We start from the raw sequence: 13,728 nt of genomic DNA, 5'->3' as shown, positions 1-13,728 counted from the left end.
TGCTGCCTGAACTGCTGTGCTCTTCCAGCACCACTAATCGAGTAAGAAATGCTGACCAGCTAGTGACACACACATCCCGCAAATGAGTGGGTGGAAAAAAAGGGATGTGGGTGTCACTGGCTAGGCCAGTATTGATTGTCCATCCTAAATGATCTGGAGAACAGGTGAAAGCATTGCTCACCAATATGTGAGATCGGTTGAAAACGACCAAAATGGCCAACTAGTTATGGTTTCTCTCTGCTGGAAATGTTCAATGCTGGTTCTGGCTGGTCCAGCTGGAAACAGTTGACATTGGTTAGATCTCACTGGCTTTGACACTATCTGGGACAAAACAGACTGTTTAATTGGCACCATATCCATGAACGTTCACCCACTCCCTCCATGACCAATGCTCAGTCGCAGCAGTATGTACTACCGACAAGACGCACTGCAAAAATTCACCAAGGCTCCGTACAAAGCACCTTCCAAACCCACGGCCATGAACATCTAGGGCAAGGGAAGCAGATGCATGGGAATGCTGCCACCTCTCCAAGCCATGCACCACCTTGACTTGGAAACAAGTCACTGGTCCTTCACTGTTGCTGGGTAAAAGTCCTGGAAGACCCCCTAATCACATTCTGGGTCTATCTACACCCAATGGACTACAGCAGTTCAAGAAGGCAGCACCAAGGATGCCCAGGGTTTAGCCAGTGATAGACTGGATGGGGTCTGAGTCTGATGCTTTTCAGAGGGGCGGTATGGACTCAATGGCCTGCTTCTACACTGTAGGGATTCTATTACTCAATGAGGTTCCCATATTGGGAACCAAGATGAGAGGAGGTCGTTGCATCTGGCACCATCTTGTCTCACCTACATCAAACAGTATCTGAAAAACATGAATCTTAGACTCCGCAGGTGTTTAGTTCTGAATCTCTCTCTCACTTGCCTTCCACTTGGGAGTCTTTCCCCAAGCTTTGGGTGGGGTCCTGTGTGAGTGATAGTACATGAGCGTAAGTGAATAACTGAATGACTGAGTGTGGGTCAGTGTCTCCGTAAATGATTAAGTATGGCTCAGTGACTGAGCCATGGAGTGACAGCAAGTGGCTCAGTGAGCAAAGGTGCAGGTGGCTGAATTTCTGACAGAGTGAATGAGCAGGAGCAGCAAGTTGTTGTGTGATTGATCGATGAAGTGAGAGTGAGTTGCTGAGTGAATGAAGGTGAATGATTGACTTAACTGAGTGACCAAGTGAAGCTGAGTGAATAAGGAAGGATAATTGAGTGAGTGTGGTACTGGAAAAGCACAGCAGTTCAGGCAGCACCCAAGGAGCAGAAGAATCAATGTTTTGGACATAAGCCCTTCATCATTCTTGACTCTGATCTCCAGCATCTGCAGTCCTCACATTCTCTTATGAGTGAGTGACTGATGGAGTGAGTGTGAGTGAATGAGGAGTGTTTGAGTGACCGATGGATGAAGGTGAGTGAGTGACTGACTGAAGAGTGAGGGTGAGTGAGTGACAGACAAAGTGAGAATGAGAGAGTGGTAGTGAGTGAGTGACTGACGGTGAGGACGAATGGGTGAAGGTGAGGATGTGTAACTACAGTAGGTTCAAGACAAAGTTTGTTCAAGAAATTTTCTACTGCCTGTTGTTCAAAGCCAAGCTGGAGGCTCCTCCATTTGACCCCAGCATTCCAAACCCTCCTCCCCTCTGTCAATCTTGTCCTGGCACTGTACATTCACCAGCATTCAGGAACGATAGCGTTTGTCAGGCAGCAGTGTACATTGCTGGCGGCTGCTTTCCCAATTGTACCAATAACTTAATAACCGTGTGTTAGTGTGGAAATAGGTAGACAGACTGCAGGGCTGTAAGGCTAATTAGTTCATAAGCACTTGTACCGCTATTAGACCATGATCTCAGGCACACTGCAAACTCCTTCTTGAGTCTTTGTGTACAATTCAACAGGTAATTATGTAAATATGCTTTGTGCAATAAAAAACTAAGTGAGAAACAGAATGATAAATATGCCTCCACTTCAAATGGATTTTCATTTTTGAAATGGGCAGTTTCAGCCTGTGAAAAATGTAGTCTGAATGTTGCATATTAAACACCAATACCAGAACTGTGAACCTGTCATGCATCATGTTGTGGCAGAATTGTGTTTTTGACACTGGGCTGAATATTACAATGTAGAGCAGTGGCAACAATGCTCATCCTACGCAGGAAGGATGCAGTGGACACATCAGCAGAAACACCAGCCAGTTCACAGGTTATCCATTCCTGGTAATTCATCTGCAAATTGTACCACCTAAAAGGACAAGGACAGCAGATGCATGGGAACACCACCGCCTGAAAATTATCTTCCAATAAAATAAGACCATAAGACTATGAGACATAGGAGTGGAAGGAAGGCCATTTGGCCCATCGAGTCCACTCCACCATTCAATCATGGCTGATAGGCATTTCAACGCCATCTCCCCACACTCTCCCCGTATCCCTTAATTCCTTGCGAGATTAAGAATGTATCAATCTCTGCCTTGAAGGCATTTAAGATCCCGGCCAACACTGCGCTCCGTGGCAATGAATTCCACAGGCCCACCACTGTCTGAGCTGAAGAAATGTCTCCTCATTTCCATTCTAAAGTGATCCCCGCTAATTCTAAGATTGTGCCCACGGGCCCTAGTGTCTCTGCCTGACAGGAACAAATTCACAGCGTCCACCCTTTCTAAGCCATGCATTATCTTGTAAGTTTCTATTAGGCGTTTGTGTAACAAGTTATCGTGATGTTAGAGGCATATTAATGACTTTGAGAAGATGGAGTTTGGCAAAATCAAAATTGTGCCAGATCTCAGGAACCGTTTTTTAAATTCACTTATGGACATTGTTGGCTGACCAGCATTTATTGACAGTCCCTAGTTGCCCTAAAGAAGGTGGTGGTAAGCTGCCTTATTGAACACCTGCAGTCCACATACTGAAGGCTGAAGCATAATGCCATCAGGAGGGAATCCCAGGATATTGACCCAGTGATAGTGAAGGAAGGGTGATATATTTCCAAATCAGGATAGCGAGTGGCTTGGAGGGCAACTTACAGGGCTGGTGTTCCCATATATCTGTTACCCTAGTCCTTTTAAATGGTAAGTGGTTATGGGTTTGGAAGGTGTTGTCTAGGGATTTCTGGTTAAATTTTGCACTGTACCTTGTAGATAGTACACACTGTTGCTAATGGGCGTCAATGGTGGAGGGAATGGATGCTTGTGGTGTGATGCCAATCAAGTGGGATGCTTTGTCCTGAATAGTTTCAAGCTTCTTCAGTGTTGTTGGAGCTGCATCCATCCAGGCAAGTGGCCAGTATTCCATCACACTCCTGACTTGTGCTTTGTAGATTATAGATAGGCTTTGAGGAGACAGAAGGTGAGTTACTTGCTATAATATTCATAACCTTGACCTGTTCTTGTAGTCACTGTGTTTATGGGTTGAGTTTCTAGTCAATGGTAACCCCCAGGCTATTGATAGTTGAGAATTCAGTGATGGTAACACTATTGAATGCCAAAGACGTGGTTAGGTTGCCTCTTACTGGAGGTTGTCATTGTCTAGCATTTGCGTGGTGTGAATGTTACTTGATGCTTGTGAGTCTGGATATTGTCCAGATCCTGTTGCATTTGAACATGGACTGCTTTAATATCTGAGAGGTTGTGAATGGTATTGAACATTGTGCAATCACCGGCAAACATCCTCACCTCTGACCTCACAATGGAGAGAAGGTCATTGATGAAGCAACTGAAGTTGGTTTGGCCGAGGCTAATACCCTGGAGAACTCCTGCAGTGATCTGCTGGAGCTGAGATTACTGACCTCCAACGACCACAACCATCTTCTGATGTTCCAGGTGTGACTCAACCAACAGAGTGTTTGCTCCCTGATACCCATTGATTCCAGTTTTGTTTGGGCTTCTTGATGTTATTCTTGGTTGAATGTGGCATTGATGTCAAGGGCTGTCATTCTCACCTCACCTCTGGAATTCAGCTCTTTTGTATGTGTTTGAACCAATCTAGGATATGAAGCATGGCTAAGTAAATTAGGCATGTTCTCAATAGAAAAAGAAGATCCTTTAGGAACTCTTAACAAAAGTTTCAAAGTTAGGAAGGTGACTGACAAAGTTAATCAAATTGCATACACTGAAAAGGGGAAAACATTCAATAGCAATGAGGAATGTGATGGTCATCTGAAATAGGTTACCGGAGAAAATCATCTAAAACCAACACTGTAGTTTCAATCACAAGCTATCATGTATGGAATTGACTTGTAATTTTACTTACCTTGGCAAAATGGTAGATTCAAGTAGAGATTAAACAAGAAGTAGTAAGGAGATTTTGGAGAATGTGCCAACTCTCCAAACTTATTGGTGTCATTAGTAATCCTATGCTTCAGAGAAAAAAGTAAAAAGACCAACCTAGACTGAGAATAACAGCAAATTACATGTATATTTGTGTGAATGTACATGTAATTTTGGTTAAGTTAGTTCTTTATAATCTATCTTCTCCCCATCTAGCCACAATTTTTAAATATCCTCCAGCTGTATGACTAATTATCTATAAAATTGCAGAGGTTTTCACAAGTTTTCTGACTTTTGCACACAAGCTTCTGGTGTCACAGGAGAGGAGGGAAAAACAATACTTCATGGGATTTTGTCCAATGGATCAAGGAGTATTTGCTGTAAGTTCAATACAGTTTGCTTGTTGGAGTTTGGACATGTGGGACTTTATTTTCTGCACAGTAAAAGTGGAAGACAGTTTAAAAATGATCAATTCTATTGAATTGGGAGGCACTCTTGAATCATATGTCTTGTGTGTTGCTGTGATGATTTACTCCAAATATTATCAACCTCCCTATATGGATTATGGATTGTTATAGTCAAGTATGCTTCCCCAGTAAATGCTTGATGCTGCATGATGCTACTGTTGAAGAAAATGAGATATAGAAGCTTGTATTTTCAGGATGACGAAAGTTGAGGTTAATGTACCTACCTTGTAACATCTTTGTCATTCTTTGGATAATAGCTATCCTGAGAAATACTAATCCCATCTTGTCTAAAGGCCCAAACCCACACAGTAACTTAGTTTCTAACCTAAGAACAAATTCCACAAACACTCTAGCTGTGCCTGCAGGGAAATTCAGGAGAAAATGAGGTACACAAAGGGATAACATTAGCAATTAGGTAACTTTGTTTCCATCCCTATTCAGGCATTTCATAGAATCATAGAATCCCTGCAGTGTAGAAACAGGCCCTTTGGCCCAACAAGTCCACACTGACCCTCTGAACAGTAACCCACCCAGACCCATTCCCCTACGTTTTACCCCTGACAAATGCACCCATCCTACATATCCCGGAGTACTATGGGCAATTGACCATGGCCAATCCACCCTAACCTGCACATCTTTAGGAGGAAACCGGAGCACCCCGAGGAAACCTACACAGATGCGGAGAGAAGGTGCAAACTCCACACAGACAGGCGCCCAAGGCTGGAATCGAATCCAGGACCCTGATGCTGTGAGGCAGCTGTGCTAACCACTGAGCCACCGTTTTTAATCAATAAAGATTTATTTTTGTTCTAGCCAGAAAATGGTGAATCTATGGAAGTCATTGCTACAGAAGGCCGAGTATTTTCATAGAAATTCATAGAATCCCTACAGTGTGGAAACAGGCCCTTTGACCTAGCAAATCCCCACTGACCCTCTGAAGCGTAACCCACCCAAACCCAGTCTCCTACCCAATATTTACCCCTGACTAATGCATCTGACTTACATATCCCTGAACACTATGGACAATTTAGCATGGCCCATTCACCTAACCTGCACGTTTTTGGACTGTGGAAGAAAACTGGAGCACCCGGAGGAAACCCACTCAGACATGGGGAGAATGTGCAAACTCCACACAGACAGTCACCGAGGCTGGAATCGAACCTGGGATCCTGACGCTGTGAGGCAGCAGTGCTAACCACTGAGCCACTGTTTTTATCACATTGCTGGATCAATAAAGATTTATTGGAAACAAGTTAATCACAGCTGCCAAAATAGGTCTGCTGAAAAAAGAAATTATCCTGAATCTGGTTATGAAGAACATAATGAAGACATCACATGGACGGTGCATTAAATTATTTTTGGTAGGAATACTTTTTGGCACAATTGCAGCAGGCATCAAAAGGATTTATATTGGCTGTGATGTATTCCATAGTGAAACATCTTGCCAACACTCAGGCAAGAATCAAAATTGAATAATAGTCATTTGAGGCAAGATGCTGGAAAGACGTCAATCCTTTCAAACGGGAAAACAAAAGCATCCTGTCACTTTCGACTATTTGACCCAGCTCAAATCAACGATCCAAAGAACAACTCAATTGGATGGGATGTAAAACAGCAACCAAACCAAAGCTGCCCCATTCCCACTGTGACTTAAAGACATACCATGTGGGAAAGAAGTGTTGAATCAGGCTACAAAACAGCGATGTTTGACATATTCGTTTTGCAAGATGTTAAGTCATGAATTTAAACAATTATTAAAAACAAACCTGGATGATACTTGAGCAGGACAATCGAGTTTAAAAGACAACATTAGGGATGTCTGAATAACCTGATATGATGTTTCAGTACTTTATGCTGCTGTTCATTTCGCACATTGAAGTTGCAGTCCAACTTGCACATTATTTCCACGTGTGGCAGGAAATGTCAAGATACACATCAACACAAGTACCAGCAGATAGATATAAATCCCTAATGATTTGGAGATGCCCAGTGTTGGACTGGGGGTGTACAAAGTCAAAAATCACACAACGCCAGGTTGTAGTCCAACAGGTTTAATTGGAAGTACACTAGCTTTCGGAAGGAGTGTCGCTCCGAAAGCTAGCGTGCTTCCAATTAAACCTGTTGGACTACAACCTGGTGTTGTGTGATTTTTAACTTTATAAATCCCTAATGCCCTTCAAGATCAGCATCCAGGGTTGAGTTAGTCATTTTAAATTGCATGTAAGAAAATACAATAGCACAGCTTGTATAGGGAATAGTTTCTCAACAGCAAACAATCTGTGAATACCTAACAAGAATTGCGGGAATAGAGCAGAGGAGAGCCAAAGCAGTAGTTAATGCATTTGTACAGTCTCCATGTGTGATGGGATTTGTTGGAAGTGCAAGTGTGAATTAAGTAAACAACTAAACAGCAACAGAAAATTCAGAGACACTGCCTGGACACCTTGTATTAATTCTTATTAAATGAACAAATTCAGCTGCTAGTTCCCAATAAAAAAGCGTTTTTTGCTCACAGAAACTTACGCCTTGGCCAACTTCACAGCAATAATCAGCCACATTCACATTCTGCATTGCCTCCATGATTGCAAGGATAAGTACGATACAAAAGCACAGAAATTACGTTTTATGGTATTAGCAAATCAATGTGGAATAGCTTCACATGAGACTCCTTCATTATGTTACGATTAAAATAAATGGTTTAATAATGGCTTGTGTGGAAAGAAATGTCACATGACTACATTGCTAACTAAGTAATGTCAGCAACAGTCAGAACAAAGTGTATCAGAACAGGGATCATTAAAAATATAAATCAATTAATACCTTTGGCAGCCAACTCTCAAACATTCTGCAAATCATTGTGTACCTTACTTATGTCACTTGATTTTGTGCTTCTCATTGTTATCTCTCCATCTTCTTTGGTAATTACCCCTGGAACTCTCATTTATTCCATCACTTTGTATTACAACTCATCTATTCAAGTTATCTTATATTGTATTTAGTATTGTCTCTAAGCAATACATGGCAAAAAAAGGCCTGTCTAATGGACTGGTGAGTGCACCTGATGAGTAATGTAGCTACATGTACATCGTGAAGATTCCCATTTTCACCTTAATAGCTGGGATGTGTTGAGTTTCTTGATCTCAACGAGGTGGCAATTTGGGCACTACAACAGGCATCAGTCCCCCAATAAAAGGAAGAATTTATCAAAGTGATTCTTATCCAGTGATCTGTAATGTGCATGCGTCTGAAAGTCACCTAAGAATAAAATATGGGCTTCATGTTCTCTATAGTTGAGCAGTTTCCTAGCACACTCTGTTAGGATTCACAAATGAGGAATGATTGTAAGCATCTGCCCAGAATGGGAAAAGATTATTGCAGTGAGACCATGTCTGTACGCAATCAGTTCATGTTGTCCTCCTGCGAAAAAATTTGTCTGTATTACACCTTATAACAGAAGAAACACAAAAATTTATATCCCATTGTTTCTCTTTCCACACTGAAATTTCAACTATAAGAGAGAAGCTGACAGTAAATACTGCACAACCTTTGGGCGCGTTGTGAGCAGCAGATAAATAACATTTCTGATTTCAGATGTATGTAAACTATGCAGTCAGTTTGTCATTGTCAAGCCATTTATTTGCAATCAGATAAATCAAAGCACCTATGTACTTCAACTGGAGTTCAGTGATAATTTCTAGTTTCTAATTAAATAGCCAGAAAAAGGTTTGTCAGTTGATCTACCAAATAGATATCATCCTTTGAAGCTAAAGTCAGTGATTAAGGCAGTTTATTTTACAGTTTGAGCCCTATCAAATCTCAGGAAATTAATGCTTAGCGAATAAACATTTGCCTATAGCACCCATTATAGTGCATTACAGTGCTCTTTCATAAGTGTGAAAGAACATGAGACATAAACGCCACGGGCCTGATTGTGTTTTGAATGGATTTAAGCTAATAGCATAGTCTGATCCTCTCTGGCTCTATATTTTAGAGTCTAACAACAGGCACAGAGGTTGTGCTGTTTAAATGAATTGGAACTTGCACTTACAAACCTAGGTTTATTTTTAGGAGTGATGTTAGAGCAAATCCTTTTCAACCAATATTCCCCTGAGCAACTAGTTCATGTCCAGAGAAAGAAAATCTTGAGCCTTAATGTAGAATGTTTGTTGACCTTAGGATGTTCCTGAGCATTTTACAGCCAATGAAATATACAGCAATGATATTGTTGTAATGCAGTAAATACATCAGCTAATGTAAACACAACAAGCCTGGGGAGTGTTGCTGAACAAAGAGACCTTGGGCTGCAGGTTCATCATTCCTTGAAAGTAGAGTCACAGTTGGATAGCACAATGAAGAAAGTGTTAAGTATGCTTGCCTTTGTTGTTCAGTACATAGAGTATAGGAGTTGGGAGGTCATGTTACGGCTGTACAGGACATTGGTTAGGCCACTTTTGGAATACTGTGTGCAATTCTGGTCTCCCTCCTGTCAGAAGGATGTTGTGAAACTTGAAAGAGTTCAAAAAAGATTTATGAGGATAATGCTAGGGTTGGAGAGTTTGAGTTATAGGGAGAGGCTGAATAGGTTGGGGCTCTTTTCCCTGGAGTGTTGGCAGCTGAGGAATGACCTAGAGGTTTATCAAATCATTAGGGTTATGAATAGGGTGAATAGATAACATCTTTTCCATGGGGTGAGGGAATCCAAACCTAGAGGGATATGTTTAATGAGAGAAGGGAAAGATTGAAAAGGGACATAAGAGGCAATTTTTTCACGCAAAGAGGAGTTGCATGACAACACTTAAAAGGCATTTGTATGGGTATATGAATAGGAAAGGTTTAGGGATATGGGCCAAGTGCTGGCAATGGGAGTAGGTTAGGTTAGGATACCTGGTTGGCATGGACAAGTTGGGCTGATGGGCCTGTTTCTGTATTGTACATGTCTATGACAAATATGATATTGACCAGATAATCTGTTTTCTTGTGTTGTTATGGGATAATTATTGGCTAGGAGATTGAGAATAACTGCCCTCCTCTTCAAATAGTGTAATGGGATCTCCTAAGTCTACCTGAAAGGGCAGACTCAGCCATGGATTCATGCCTCATCCAAAGGATGGCACATCTGACAGTTTAGCTTGATTGCGGTACCACACTCAGCCTGGAGGCTTGTAATTGGACATGGAATGATGAACAATGCAAACTGTATTAGCAATAAAATTAACAGCATACTTGAAATCGGGGAATCACAGTTCATTTGCTGTTGTTACAAGGCTTCATGATTTATCTTGCAAATTCCAATGTAGTTTGACACAAGTGATAAGTATTTAAAATATTCACACCATTCCAAATTGAGCTTTACACCTTGCACAATTCTAAGGGCAAAATGAAACTACTTGTTCACACAGTGAAAAGAAAACCTGGTGTTGAAAGCTTTCTCAAATTTGTTAAAATATCTTGCTCTTTACTGTTCCAAGGTTTTACGTAAATCCTTGGCTCCTTGTACCAGGAACAGAAGTATGGTCCATTCAACAACATACTGCAGAGTGGCATTCTGAAGTCTGACATTGAATGCAGGGCTCCCACAGGCAAACAATGTTCTGGAAGGGTCAAAATTCCTGGTCTTGATCACTGGCCAGAGATTCAGCACGTAAATATAAAAACAGGGTTAGGTTTAGCTATGATATCTATCCTGGTCAAATATTTTGATTTCACACACGTGAAGATTTAATAGCTACCTCAAAGAAGATGACACTTGTAAAACCATATTACAGCAAGCTTTAGGGCCTCTGTGAGAGAACGAGATAATGAAAATGAAAGAAAAAGCCACAGTTATATTTAGAAATTACCTCTGCACCTTCTTGTCCAGGTATGTTTTAATAGCTACCCCTTTTTGCTTGAAATAGTAATTATAATTTTATTCTGACTTGCAACTTCAGTAGATTAAAGCATCGCTCATTACATTCAGAAGCAGCACCGTGACTAATAATCAATTATTGCATTGCTGTACCAAAAGGTTTCCTTGTACCAAATTTTCTATTTTCCATCCGTGAAATAAATGTTTAAAATAGTTAAACTGACTTTTGAGACAATGTGCCTATTTACACACACATTACTTAAGATTCAACCTTACTGTTTCTCTCGCGTCAGATCCACACCCTACAACTTCTCAAATCCCACCTTTTCAACTAATCTTTCAGTCGCCTCTCCTAATCTCTCTCTGTGGCTTGGCACCCATTCTGTGTCTGGTTTTATTGAGTTTTTTTTCCCCTCTACAAAAAATTAAATAAGTTTCATCTGTCAAATGTGTTAAGTAAGTACAATTGCTGTATTATAATGTGATGGTAAAATGTGTTCCATAGTCCAAATTCATGGATAGAAATAGGAACAGAAATCTATTTTTGAGGGACTCAGCTGTACAACTGTTAATGTTAATAAAAACTAATTTTGAATGATTCACTGTAGAATTCTTAATGTCACCTTCAATAAAATTAAAAAGCATTAAGATTAACTTTCAAGTCCTTTTGACATGAGAGAATGAACATAGCAGATCAGCTGGACTATAGTGGCTTCCAGCACATAGCGTGACTCATGTAAAATTCACCTGCATCAGCTCCTCACGAAGATCTCCAAGAAATGACTGGGCTTGGAAGGGGAGCGAGCTGGAACCTGCAGAGCAAACAATAATCTCTATTGTATCCACCAACAACAGCACCTCCATTCAGTGCAAAGGCACAAAGTCAATCAGTCACTGAGTGTCAGCACACAATACAAACCGCAAGCCGCAGGCTAGAGATCAGGCGTAATCACAACTCCAAATCCTCACTGCTCTTTACACGCAATGTGTCAATCACAGCATTGCCGCTGGAAGTTTAATGGACAACTCAGCCAACCAAACAAAAGCCTAGTGTCATAGACAGCACCAATCAGGATAGCATTAAGGTGGGACTTTTAAATGCACAAGTAACATGGATTAGCTCCTCAACAGTGGGTAATTTATTTTTAACTATTTCAGTGTAATGAGACTGCCACAGATCTGTGTGCATTCTGGAAGATATTTCATTAATATACAAACTTACAGAAATAGGAATAAGAGTAATTGCAACATAATAACAGCAACAATTTAGCAGAATTCTAACAATTTCTCTTTTGAATCCAGATCAATGTTGTGGTTTTCACAAGAAACTCAATGCAAGGAAGCAACATTACTGTCCTCTTAACCTGAAACCATATATCACTGTGCTCATCGTGCAAACTTTTCAATTCCCATTTATTTGGCAGGGGAAGTGTTACCTGTTTCCTAATGGTCATATTTAATATTTTTGGAGTGGTATAAAAGCATCTGATGCTAAACAGTTCATCTCTATGGGATAATTTATTTTTAATTGTATTATTATTTAAGGCTAGATCAAATTCGGTAGTGATAAAATTCCGAACGTGCTGTTGCTTCCAAAACCCATGTTCATCTGTTCTGAAGAAGGGTCATTGATCCTGAAACGTTAACTCTAATTTCTCTCCACAGATACTGCCAGATCGCTGAGATTTTCCAGCAAACTTTCTTTCTGTTCCATCTTCACCTTCTCACGACTCTGTGGTTTAGTCCACAGGACAGAGGATATAGGAGCATAATTAGGCCATTCAATCCATCAAATCTGTCCTGCCATTTGATCACAGCTGATGTTTCTCAACCCCATTCTCTTGCTTTTTCCCATAACCCTTGATCTCCTGACCAATCAAGAACTCATCTATGTCTATCTCAAATGACTTGACCTTCGCAGCCATACGTGGCAATATGTTCCACAGATTAACCACCCTTTGCCATTGGGTCCTGGTCTCTCTTACTGGTAGAAACATTTCTCCACATCCACTTTATGCAGTTCTCTTAGTATTCTGTACGTTTCATCTGGTCCCTCCTCATCCTTTAAAACTCCATCGAGTACAAACCCAGAATCCTCAACCACTCTTGATACGACAAACTCTTTGTCACCCCAACTCTGAAAATGCAACTAGTTGCTCCAGGCATTGGGGAACATCTCACCTGATTTCTCAGACAAGTCACTCACATTTCTCGCCATAACCCACATCTTTCAGGCCTCTTTAAGATTTCCTCCTAGTCACCACCCCTAACCTTTTGTTTGATGATCCTTTAATGAAGAACTTTGGAACTTCTTCTACATTTCAGGTGCTATACAAATTAAAGTGGTTATCAAACAAAATGTTGTTTGTTTGCAGTACTTTTCAATACAGTTAAAATTTAATCTTTGTATCAAATAATGCTGTTGTAACGATGAGCATCATGACATAAGCTCTTTAGCTTTATAAATGTGTTTGTGTGTCTTTGAAATTGCAATAAATTTTGAAGATGGAGTATATGAATCTGGAAAATTCTGAAAGTAAACTTCAGGAAACAAGCTGGTGAAAAGACCGAGCAAATATTCAGTCAAAATCCAAATATTGAGCAAAGATAATATGCAATATTTGCCAAACACAGCCAAACTGATCCTACTGATATAATCTGCTAAGGCCTGAAGATGGATATAATTTAACAACATGCAGTAATGTATTTCTATTAAAAAAATTGCCTGAAATGTTTCTTAGGTTTGCTATGACCAGGGGAGGAGATGGAATCAGCTCCCCTCTTTCTATTCTCTCGGTCAGTCTCAGCAAACTTATTAATTTCATTTTACTATGCAGCTATCAAACTTCAATTACAATCTAGCTCACTTGAAAATGAAGGAACCAATTACATTGAGTGAAATCTTATAGGGGCCTGAAAGATGTGGACTACGTGGACTTGTCAGAGAAATTAAATGAGACCTTTCTTGCTGCGTGGAGCAACTTGTTGCATTTTCAAAGAGTTCTGTGTGTCCAGACGAGATTCTCACTACAGAGCAGTAAGATGTCTATTAACAGGTTTTGGATTAGTGGTGCTGGAAGAGCACAGCAGTTCAGGCAGCATTTGGG

This window comes from Chiloscyllium punctatum, chromosome 39, assembly GCF_047496795.1.
Source record: "Chiloscyllium punctatum isolate Juve2018m chromosome 39, sChiPun1.3, whole genome shotgun sequence".
Classification (NCBI taxonomy): Eukaryota; Metazoa; Chordata; class Chondrichthyes; order Orectolobiformes; family Hemiscylliidae; genus Chiloscyllium; species Chiloscyllium punctatum.
This window is presented reverse-complemented; position numbering follows the sequence as displayed.